Source organism: Ornithorhynchus anatinus, chromosome 4, assembly GCF_004115215.2.
Source record: "Ornithorhynchus anatinus isolate Pmale09 chromosome 4, mOrnAna1.pri.v4, whole genome shotgun sequence".
Lineage (NCBI taxonomy): Eukaryota > Metazoa > Chordata > Mammalia > Monotremata > Ornithorhynchidae > Ornithorhynchus > Ornithorhynchus anatinus.
Window position 1 is genome coordinate 106,864,874 of NC_041731.1, and position 12,901 is coordinate 106,877,774.

The 12,901-nt window shown below is 39.7% G+C and overlaps 1 protein-coding gene across 32 annotated transcripts in view; it reads right to left on the reverse strand.

The window, feature by feature from the left end:
* The window catches only part of ADGRL2 (adhesion G protein-coupled receptor L2), a 701,088-nt gene that overhangs the window by 412,572 nt on the left and 275,615 nt on the right, over positions 1-12,901 (reverse strand). For all 32 annotated transcript variants that reach the window (XM_039911908.1, XM_039911906.1, XM_039911911.1 and 29 more), the window contains exon 4: positions 438-544. The gene's annotated coding sequence lies outside the window, so the exon portion shown is untranslated. The remainder of the gene's footprint in view (positions 1-437; positions 545-12,901) is intronic.

Below are 12,901 nucleotides of genomic sequence, written 5' to 3' on the forward strand. Positions count from 1 at the left end.
GTCAGGTTTTTTTATTTTAAATTTTAAAGTCCCAGATTGGAGGAAGGATTTATTCATTTATTTTTGGACAAGCCTGATGTAGTTCATATGGATGTGAATGCCAACAGATTAAATAATTTTGATGTTATGATGTGAAAGGTTTCAGACCCTGAAGAAGCGCCTCTTCCTAATGATTATTTGTTACTGTTACATTTGCTAAAGTAATGGGACAAAAGATTAATGGATCTTAGAACCTCATTTTCAAATAAGAAAATTATGTTTTAGATGTCAAAAATTTTATGATCATGTCTGGAACTAAAATGTTTTTTATTTTCCGGTTTTATTTATTTATTTTCTATAAACTGGCTCAGAGAGGTAGCACCCTAAATCAAACTGAATCTAAGTCAGGGAAGAGTGTCTTGTGATTTCAAATAGTATGAGAACAAATCAGAACTTACGGCATTTCTTCCAGATGCTGAATCATCGAGATTTTGCCAAGACTCCGTGGTGGACACCCCCCTTCAGAAGTTGGATCTGCAGTAATGTTCTTTGGAAAGGTGGGTTTCTAAAGGAAACATGGAAAGAACAGAATTGGAGCCTCTATTGGTGTTCAAAACAAGAGAGATCAGTGGTTTGGTTGGAGTATAATCGCTAAGATAAATAAACAGCTTTAAGGCTAAATTCTCTCACTGTCAAATCTTCCATCCCTCCTTGTTGATTAATTACCCTTATTGCTGACAAACAATACAGTAAAACCAACAATACTGGATCAAACAACCTGTAACAGTTCATAGTCCTTAAAGTATTTACATTCTAGTAAATGAATATTTATGACAAATAATACTCCTTTAACATGCATTGATTCTCAGATATCTAGAACAATTTTATAACTGAGAAGCACACCTATCCATATCTGACTTACTGGTTAGTCCTTGCCCTCTGAAAAAAGGCCCATCCTTCATAGGTACCCAGAAGTGAGTCCAGCCTCCATCACTGGTAGTCATTTATTTTTAAAATGCTGTTTGTTAAGTGCTTACTCTGTGTCAAGCACTGTTCTAAGTGCTGGGGTAGATAATAATAATAATAATGATAATAATGATAGTATTTAAGTGCTTACTATGTGCCAAGCACTGTTCTAAGCACTAGGGGGTATATAAGGAAATCAGATTGTCCCACATGGGGCTCACAGTCTTAATTCCCATTTTACAGATGAGGTAACTGAGGCACAGAGAAGTTAAGTGACTTGGGCAGAGTCACACAGCTGACAAGTGGAGGAGCCAGGAATCAAATCCATGACCAAGGTAGTAAGTTTGAACACAATTCCTGTCCTTTACAGTCTAAGTCTGAGAGAGTAAGGTCAATCAGGCAATCTATCAATCATAATTATTAAGCATTTACTGTGTGCTGAGCACTATACGTGGGACAATACAACAGAGTTGGTAGACATGTTCCCTGCCCGCATTCAGCTGACAGTTTAATACCCAATTTAAAGATGAGGTAACTGAGGCACAGAGAATTTAAGTTACTTGCTAAGATCACAAAACATACGTGACAGTCTTTTGATTGTTAAGCTTCTGCTCTTTCCACATACTGTTTCCATGCATGCTTTGGATGCACTTTTTTCCTCTCACATCAGCCTAAAATCTGCCCTTCCACAGGAAGCTCTGGTGAAACAGTTGGTGAAGTTTATTTTGTACTTATCAATACAATGTAAACCAGCATGTGCTTACCTCCATGGGGTTACTGAACCCAACGGTCTGTGTGCTCAGGCAGCACTTCGACTACAGATGTGATTGGTTAACTGTACAAGCAAGGAGGATAAATCCACACAACAATACTTCATTCACCAAGGAAATCTGCACTGGATTACAGCTTCTCTATGGTTAAGTCTGGTCTTAATTTACTGCTTTTATTCAGTTTTCAACCACAAACGAGCCCCTTATGAGGCATTCAGTATACAGAATTGACAACTCTTTTTATCTACTTGAAAAATATTTTTGGATAATAATTTATGGTTACAAAATATTTTAAGCAGTCTGAATAGTTATATTATATTCTTTCAATGCTTAATGATGCAGTATCCCCTGTAAAAATGGAATGCTGGGCTATCGGGTAATTTTACATGCAGTATTTATAACAACAGAGCAATTTTGCGATGTAAGAATACAAAAAAAAAAAAAAACCAACAGCCCAACAACCCCTAAACCTTGCCTATTTCAAAGGAAGTCTTTAAAAAATATATATTCTTAAATTGAATTTAAATTCTTAAATTGCATCTCAAGAGAATACCAGAGTCCAGAGTAGGAACTAAAGGCCATATAAATGATTTTTGGCAACACCCTCTATTTTATTTAGGGGTTATAATGCTTAAGATGTAAAATCTGAACATCTTTTGAAGGAAAGAAACCAGCAGGTCTTTCTAGAGGCCCAGATGAGATTTCACAAGTTATTCATGCTTTAAACAGGAAATCAAAATGTTGCATGGGTAGTTTTTGTATTTTTCCCCCAGCAAATGTTTTCACTCCATTTATATGCTGAATTAAAGTACTAGCTTTTTTCTACCTAAAGAGATTCATTAGTTTGGGGCATGGAGTGGCTTTTCAAGGTTGGTGTTGCTGGTAACTAGAATAGCGGCTTTGGAAACCAAAACAGACTGAAAACTTCACTCCCCCCTTCCACCACCGCCGGCCCACGCCAACACACACACACACACACACACACACACACACACACACAGTGCCAAGTGGGAAGCAGAGTGGCTTAATAGAAGGAGCCCGGGCTTGGAAGTCAGAGGTCTTGGGTTCTAATTCCGGCTCTGCCACTTGTGAGCTGTGTGACTTTGGGCAAGTCACTTCACTTCTCTGGGCCTCAGTTCCCTCAGCTGTAAAATGGGGATTAAGACTGTGAACCCCACGTGGACAACCTGATTACGTTGTATCTACCGCAGTGCTTAGAATAGTGCTTGGCACATAGTAAGCGCTTAACTAATACCATCATCATCATCAATTGCTAGGATCACAGTCTCTGTCAACTTAGTTTCACATCGTCTGGAGGCTGACAGCCATCGACACCGTAACTGGAAATGGAGCCGAGAATGTGCGTAAATGATATGGAATGCATTCTATAAATGAAGACAATAGAAACAATTTGGTCAAAGCTTTCCAAGATGACAAAGTTCTCTGTGCGTTATTTCAAGTGAATTTACACTCTTGGCACACAAAGCTTTACAACTTTACTCTTGGCAGAATATGATCACTTCCAGACTCATTGATACTAAGGGATTCTTCCCTATTACAGAATGAAATCCCTGTAGATAAACAAAGGAAAACATTCAACAGAGGTACTTGCCGTGTTTTCCTCATTAGCGGCTACAGTGTCTTGAGCTGAGAATGAGTGTTTAGGGAAAAAGATTCTTGGCATTAACAAGAAAGGACATTGCTTTTACAAGCAAGAACATTTTATGATTTTCTAAAACATCCTCTCCCAGTGCCATATGTAAGTCATAATTTTAAAAAATACAATTGAAATTATGTGTGTGTTTAGAAAAAATGTACACATGCATTTAAATACAGCAGACATACACTACAACTTTGATTATTTAGAAAATTACTGTTTCCTTATGGAATTCCATTCCTTAGTATTTATTTTTAAAGCAGGCTTTTAAGCTTGTTGTTTGGTTTTAATGAAACCCTACATATTACTTGTAATTCTGTAATTTTAGACAATGTTAGGTGAATAGATTTATGAAATAACAGGTTCTTTCTTTTCATGTCCTTCTCACATAATTCCCTTTTAACTAATAGGAGTTGGAAGGAAGGTGTAAAAGGAAAGTCAAAGAAGAAATGACAACTAAACAACCCAAATTATTACCATGTTATCAGTGAAAACTCACTGATAACGTGGTAATTATTTGTATTCAAATTTAATTTTATAAACAATAAAACTGCAGTTATTATCCATAGTTATCTGATGAATATTAAGAAGCAAATATATAGAATTCCATGATCACACACGACAGTGGTCCTGTAGCAGATAGTAGCAGATATCCACTGTGAATTCACCATCATTATAGATCAACTGCAATATGGGCAGTTAGCAATGGACCGCTACCAAGACACCTGAACCACTAGGGCTCATCGGGTGTAATCTATATGACCCACCTGGAATTTGAGTCCAACAGTCATTTTACATAATTTATTTTACAGACCAGCACATCCACACTAGTTCTCCCCTACCACATTATAGGTGAGGAAAGTTGGAGGATCATTTAACACTGAATTTCCCCCCTGCATCACAATTACAGAACTATCCAGGCTAAATAACTTGCAGTTTTTAAGCCACTGTGAAATTTCAGCATTTTAATGGTCCTTAAAATATAGCACTCCGTGTCATTTGTTTTCTGAAGGGAAGTCTAGCCTCTGCACTTTCAGATGTGTATTTTGAGAAGACAATGCACACTTGATAAGCAATCAGTTTAAAGGAATAGTTTCTCTCCTTTTTAACTTTTTCTTTTATTTCAATTCTAAACTGTATGTAGGTTTATTTACATTAGTGAAGAAATTCTGAGTACAATTGATTCTTGATCATATTGTGCTTATGTTCCACCTTACTAAGGCATCGTGTTTTACCTAACAACCCTCTGAAGTGGGAATAAATTGTTGTTCATGATTAATGCACAGAGAAACAGAGGCATAGAGAGGTTCAGGGTCTTGGCTAAGGTCATCATTAGCAAAATGAAATCAATTACTAATGCAATTATCCAGGAATTTTAGTGAAAAGTTTCAGTAGAGCTGCAGGTCCTGGAATAGGCTTGAGATAATGTGATATCCCTAGTGATGACCTAGTTTGGCGGCTATGGTAGGATAGATCATCATGGCCTGTGGCAATTCAGAAAGGATCAGCAGTCCAGGAGCAGAAGCATCCTAAAGATGAAGAGGCAAGGAGGCAAAGGGAAAAGAGCCACAGACATCAAATATGACAGCACAGCAATTCGTTCATTCAGTCACATTTTTGGAGCACTTACTGTGTGCAAAGAACTACACTAAGTGGTTTGGAGAGTACAGTGGACCAAATCACAGGTTCAGTAAAGTCCTTTTCTGTCACATACTCCATTAGGAGAATTTCATCGCAAGGGCTATCTTCTCCGAATACAAAGGACCACTATATCCTATGAGGTCAGGTGCTAGATTGTAAACTTCTTGAGAGCAGGGATTATGTTCACTAACTCAAATGTTCACTCCCCAGGAGTCTTCACAGTCTAAGTTCTCCTTAAACACTGATGTGATTCTAAGGGACTCTAACTTATGACAATTGACATTCACCCCATCCTTAACCCCATAGCACTTATGTATCTATCTTTAAATTATATAGTATAAATTTCTTATTCATATTATTGTCTCTCTCCCTCTAATAATACTAATACCATTATTATTATGATTATTATGGTACTTGTTAAGTGTTTAAGTGCCAAGAACTGTTTTAGCATTGGGGTAGATAGAAGTTAATCAGGTTGGACACATTCCCTGTCCCACATGGGGCTCACACCCTTAATCCCCATTTTATAGATGAGGTAACTGAGGCCCAGAAAAGTGAAGTAATTGGCGTAAAATCATCACAGCGTACATGTGGTGGAGTTAAGATTAGAACCCATGACTTTCTGACTTCCAGGCTCATGCCTTATCCACTACACCATGCTGCTTCTCTAGGCCACAAGCTCACTGTGGGCAGAGAATGTGTCTGCTAACTCTGTTGCACTGTATTCTCCCTAGTGCTTAGTACGGTGCCCTTAACGTTCATTTAATTCATTCAATCATTCAATAATATTTATTGAGCACTTACTAGGTTCAGAGCACTGTACTAAGAGCTTGGAATGTATAATTCAGCCACAGATAGAGAAAAACCTTGCCCAACAACGGGCTCACAGTCTAAATGGGGGAGGCAGACAACCAAACAAAACAAGTAGCCAGGCATCAAAACCACCAAAATAGATAAATAGAATCATAGATACATACACCTCATTAATAAAATAGAGTAATAAATAATATATACAAATATACATAAGTGCTGTGGGGAAGGGAAGGGGGTAGAGCAGAGGGAGGGAGTAGGGGGAATGGGGAGGGGAGGAGGGGCAGAGGGAAGGGAAGGGCTCAGTCTTAAAACATAGTAAACACACAATCAGTATCTCTGATTGATGAGTAGGTGATACATTGATGCTGCCAGAAGCCTTTCAGAAACCACTGGAGGCCGGGACAGACTGTTGCTTGGAGGCTGGGAAGATGGGCAAAAGGGACAGAAACCAGTCTGTTGGGATGGGGCTATAGCAGAGCCACAGGGCAGGGCTGATCTCAGACTAGGGAAGGCTGAGAAGCAGCGTTGCTCAGTGGAAAGAGCACAGGCTTGGGACCCAGAGGTCATGGGTTCGAATCCCGACTCTGCCATTTGTCAGCTGTGTGACTGTGGGCAAGTCACTTAACTTCTGTGGGCCTCAGTGGCCAAATCTGTACAATGGGGATGAAGACTGTAAGCCTCACGTAGGACAACCCGATTACCTTGTATCTACCCCAGGACTTATAACAGTGCTCTGCACATAGTAAGAGCTTAACAAATACCAACATTATTATTATTTTTATTAAGGCCCTAAGCTAACCTTTTCTACAGGTTCTTTTGGTGTGGGTCAGAGATGGTAACAGCTATGCATCAGAGATCAGAGCAGTGAATTTCACTGCCCTGGAAAGCCTCAGAAGTTATGATTAGACTGTAAGCCTGTCACTGGGCAGGGATTGTCTCTGTTGCCGAATTGTCCATTCCAAGTGCTTAGTACAGTGCTCTGCACATAGTAAGTGCTCAATAAATACTATTGAATGAATGAATGTACACAACCTCTTTCCTGTTGGGATACATAAACCCCAGCCCTGCCCCTTTAGACTCATAGAGATGATACATATATGTTAAGGAACAGATATAAAATAGGAGGATATGGAGGGAAGGCAGGGATATAGTGGGGGTTTGTTAAGGGTGTGGGTAGAAGGGTCAGCAAAGCTGCAGAGCGGTGGTCAAATCAGTCAAACGGATTTATTGAGCACTTACTGCATGCATTGCTTACAGAGCAAATGTACTAAATTCTTGGGAGAGTACAATATTCATTAATTCCTTCACTCATTCATTCAAAAGAGAAGCAGCACGGCTTAGTGGAAAGAGCCCAGGCTTGGGAATCAGAGGACATGGGCTCTAATCCTGCCTCTGCCACTTGTCTGCTGAGTGAGCTTGGGCAAGTCACTTAACTTCTCTGGGCCTCAGTTACCTCATTTGTAAAATGGGGATTAAAAGTGTGAGCCCCACCTGGGACAACCTGATTACCCTGTATCTACCCCAGTGCTTAGAACAGTGCTTTGCCCACAGTAAGTGCTTAACAAATATCATTATTATTATTATTATTGTTCAATAATAACATCTACCCCAGTCCTTAAAACAGTGCTTTGCACATAAGAAGCAGCGTGTCTCAGTCGAAAAAGTCCAGACTTGGGAGTCAGAGTTCATGGGTTCGAATCCCAGCTCTGCCACTTGTCAGCTGTGTGACTGTAGGCAAGTCACTTAACTTCTCTGTGCCTCAGTTTCCTCATCTGTAAAATAGGGATTAACTGTGAGCCTCACGTGGGACAACCTGATTATCCTGTATCTACCCCAGCGCTTAGAACAGTGCTCTGCACATAGTAAGCGCTTAACAAATACCAACATTATAATAAGCACTTAACAAATACCATTATTATTATTATTCAATCGTATGTTTTGAGTGCTTACTGTGTGCAAAGCACTATAATAAGCGCTTGGGAAAATACAGTATAACAGACAGACATATTCCCTGCCCACAATGAGCTTGGAACTGAGGCAAGGGGAGTGATGGACTAGAAAGGAGGGGGCCTTGTGATTTTACACAAGTGGAGACCCAAGCTACTATCATGATGAGAGAAAGTTATTGTGCTCATAGGGCATGAAATGGTTTCTGCTACTAGCACCTGCCCTTCCCCAACCCAGGGGCAATGTTTAGCTGGAATTTTCTTTGCTGCCAGAAGTGATGGTAGTCCCCTTTGGCAGATATGTGCTAGCCCTAGTTTAGGGCTCAGATATTCTACCTTCCCCTAAGGTCCTTTCTCTCATCCTAAAATGATTCAGTTGAAAGTGTTGTTTGTTTATTTTGCTTCTTCTTCCCCTTTCCATGTTTCAATTGGTGAGTCCATGTGGTCCTCCCAGCAAATTGAGAGAGTATATAAGAGCTGCAGTCATTTCAGACAAAAAAGCTAATTGATTTTTCCAGATACTCATGCAAAATAGACTGTAATATTGAAGCCATTTTTTTCATAGAGAATCATTTTAAGGGTTAGTTTCTTTAAGTGTTGGTTGGCCCCCAAAGCCCCTGAGTTGGAACACAGTTTATTTTCCTTTCACAATTTGCATACTAGATCTTTGGTCTTATATCTGTGCTCTGCTGCTCTGCTTTGTATCTGTAGACAATAAATGGAAGTCAAAGGGAATTAACTGATGTAGAAATAGTATACTATAAACTACACTAAGATAATATCTCCAGAACGGTAAGGTACCACCATCCACTCATTTTTAGGACACGTGAACTGGTCAGTAGGCATATCAGCCTTGGTAGAATTGTGTCCCAGAGCTGCAGGTTGTTATGGGATAGCAGAAAGGGAGGAGGTAGGCAGTGGGGCACTAACTGTGGGATGAGATAATATGGCCATTTGTCCCATTTTATACTGGAGAATCCAGTTTTTGGCTTATCTGTTTCCCATTTTAGAGTTGATGCCTAATGTGCCTTATAGGTTTCCTTATGTCTGAGAGTCTTAGTTTAAATACCAGGATCCCTCCACCTTGCCTCCTGTCGCTAAAGTTCCACAGCTCAGAAAGAGTGTCTGTGTTAAAGGGAATTTGGGAAGGGAATTCAACATATCTGGAACAAGAGAAGGGGTCAAGAGTTCAACCTGCAGAAACCAGCCACAGTAGGAAAAAAATGGCTGGGAGAGGCAGGATCTGGGGATGAAGTGAAGGTTGACTATTGCAGTAAGGAGGCTGAAAGACAGGTCTCGAAATGGAAATTTCCAAGTGGCTAAGAAGGTAGAGAAAGGAGAAGAATTAATCAGTGGTACTTATTGAGTGGCTTACTGTGTGCAGAGCACTGTTCTAAGGGCTTGAGAGACTACAATAAAAAAGAGTTGATAAACACATTACCTGCCCATAATAAGCGAAGAGTCTAGAGATGGGGCAAGACATTAATATAAATACTTTATAATATATAATTTATAGACATGTACATAAGTGCTTTGGGGCTGAAGGTGGAGGGGAATACCGAACACCACAGATCCAAGTGCATAGATGACACAAAGAGAGATGGGGTGGAGAGCTTAATAATAATAATAATAATAATGTTGGTATTTGTTAAGCGCTTACTATGTGCCGAGCACTGTTCTAAGCACTGGGGTAGACATAGGGGAATCAGGTTGTCCCACGTGGGGCTCACAGTCTTAATCCCCATTTTACAGATGAGGGAACTGAGGCACAGAGAAGTTAAGTGACTTGCCCACAGTCACACAGCCGACAAGTGGCAGAGCTGGGATTCGAACTCATGAGCCCTGACTCCAAAGCCCGTGCTCTTTCCACTGAGCCACGCTGCTTCTCCGGGAAGGTCTCAGGGGAGGCATGACTGTAAAGAAGAAAGGCCCAGGAGTAGAAAAGAAGACCAAAGACACTGCCCAAAGTGGAAGAGAGGGAGAAAAGTGAAAAAAAAAAGGACAAAAGGAGGTTGAAACAAGAACAGAGATGAATGACCAAATAGAGAAAAGAAAAAACCTCCATTTTAAGTTCCCCACAAATCCTGTCACTCAGTATGGGTGTTTGCAAGTCACTCATACATTCAGATGGCACTGTTTTTTGGTTCCTTTCATTTCCAATAAATTTCTAGAACAATTTTTTTTCAGAGAGATGTTTGTCACTTCAAATAAAAAAAAATGGCTACTAGAATCCTCCATGTTGCTACAGTTACCTAAAGCGAAATGTGATGTCTTCTTTCACTATCATATTTACATGGACCTTACCAAGCGTTTCTAAAGGACAAGGAGAAAATTATTTTCTTCAGATGAAATGACAAGAGTATATTCATCATTGTTAAGAAAAGAGCATGAGTTTTTTGCTTCAAAATTGGATGAAAGGCCATATAGCAACAACTGCTCTACCTGGGAATTAGGAGTATACTATATGGGTGTCTCAGAAACTTCCTCTGGGAAGCTGTACTTGCAAAGGTAAATTACAGAAATTCTGCGCTTGGCAAATGAATTATAAATTTGGTATCACCTCTCCAATTCCATTCTCCTTCATCCCCCAACTATACCATTTCTGCAATTAATTATTAATTCTGGTATTTTAGTCCTTTCTATGACTCTGTCACCTCTCCTACCTTCCATAAAGGTGGCGGGCACGGATCCTTCTGAAAAATAAAATATCAGAATACTCTTGGAAAATACCAAGGGATTAGGCCTTATTTTTAGATATTGCCTTGGTGCTATTTAAACCCTTAAATTAATTTCTCTATCACCTTATTGAATTTTGAGCAAAAATGATAATGAAGAAAAATATTTTGTCTCACTTAGATCGATTTCACTTTAACCTCTTTCCCCACCTTTCTCCACCCTAAAACCCAAAATAGAAAACACAAACCGAACAGCACCTGGAACTCCCCAGATTAAACTCCAACCTTGGCTCAGGTTTATATCACATTTAGATCAGCTCGTTAACTCAGATCATTAGCATTTCTGGTTCTAATGGAAATATAAGACTCTACCATACGATGATAGTAGCTTTATTAGGTGGAGCTGAAGCAGTGATTCATATGAGGTAATTAGCCAGCCTGCCTTTTTCTACCTTGTGGTGGTAGAAACACGCAGAATAATTCAACCAAACCCAAGGCAAAACAACAATAAAAACTACTGCTCTTTAACCTTTAAATGAATTTAAATAAAAAATGGATACTGGATGTGTGCAGTAATAAGGCCTGTTAACCCAGTAGCATATTTTATATTCATCTCTACTTCGTCGGATGGGTTCGTGACCTCTGCCGAACTGCAGTGGCTCCTGCAGTTCCAAAACCTGCTCGGAAGAGGACAGGAAATGATATTTTGCGATTAGAAAATGCTTCCAGAATTGACACATTAAAAATACTTAATGCAGAGTTCATTAGAAATTCAAACACATATAGCAGATGATATTGAATGAATTGACTTTCACTCATCTCTGCATCTTAGAGAAACGGTAGGGAAGTAGAAAATTTTAATCGTAGGTTAGCTGGCCAATGAAATATGTTAGCTGCATTTTCAGTCAGTCACCATTTTATACATTTATGTCTGCCTCTAGGGTGAGGAGCAACTCTGATTTTCTCATTTTCCCAGAAGGTTTAGTGACCAAGTGTCTACAATTTGGTAATAAATGGAAAGCAGGTAAAACACATTCCAGTTTAGGAAAAATTATGGGGAGGACTTAACAGTGTCTCGGAAGCCATTATTGAATCATGGTATCAATAACTAGATATAATGAAAGTGAATATAGAATTTCATTTGCCTATTTATTGCCTTTGGTAATTGCATCTCCCATTTAGATGTTGAAATTAGTCCAGATTCAGCTCAGTCTCCACAGTTGAGAACATTTCACCCACAGATCCATGCTTCTCACTGGGCTCGGCGATAAACAGCACAATAAGGAATGGCTGCAGTATGCAGTCCACAGCTGAACACTCTTAAAGACCATTTGCGATCTTTATATGCAGTGCCAAAGGGAGTTACCTGCCATTACATATTAAAACCAGGCTCTGCAGTCTGCCCTCCCTGCTCATTCACTTCCGTGTAAAATTTCAGGTATTGAATTTTAATCCATGAGGCCCAATTACAAATTAGGATCCTTTTACCACAGAAATTGTGTTTGACCTCTCATGACATTTAAGAGTCAGAACATCCGAGAAAATAGGGCTAAGGATTTTAATTCCAGGAAGGCAGCCGCATTCTAGGGCGAATCCTCAACCTTTGAAATCCCTTTCTTTCTACTAGCCTACCAGACTTCTAGTTTTAAAGCTTTAACTGAATTGGCCTGTGCGGCACAGCAAGGTTCTGTTAGAAGTTTCCAGTTATGATCTGTCTCTTTTTGAGTAGTTTTTCAAGGAGAAAATAAAATCTAGTGAACCAAGTCCCTTGTGGAGAAACTGGAGACTAATGTTCTAATCCTGCCTCAGAATGTCAAGTTGTGGGATTTCAGGAAAGCCACTTATGTGTTTCATGCCTCAGTTTCTCTACCAGTGAGGGGGGAGAAGAACACTTCCCCCCAGTACCTTCCATCATCTATGCTTGTTCTGAAGATTAGTAAGTGTGATGGCACCTGTTCCGACAACCCCGTGCATTGGCCATTCCTTGATGGAGCTGCCAGGCTTTGAAAAGGAAATACCTTTATACTAAAGAATACTGTAGGCTAAGCAGCTTCTATTTTCTTTCTCGGCACTCAGCACTCATCAGAACAGAGCAAACCTGGTCTGGGATCCAGAAGCTTGATTGGGAGGGAAAAGGGACTCTCAATTTTAGAGCTTCTGCTTATTTACACAAGAAACAGTGCTCCCTTTGATATAGGCCCCTTATCAACCATAAAGAAGAGACCCTAGGTTCTGGAGGGAACGAAGTATGTGCAAATTTTTTTGTGTCTTCCCCTCTTAACTGTAAGCCTCTTGAGGGCGGGAACCATGTTTTCTAGTGTACTATCCCAAATGTTTAATATAGCTCTTTATACATACACAACCAATCAATATTCAGTCATTCATTCAATAGTATTTATTGAGCACTTACTATGTGCAGAGCACTGTACTAAGCACTTGGAATATACAAATCGG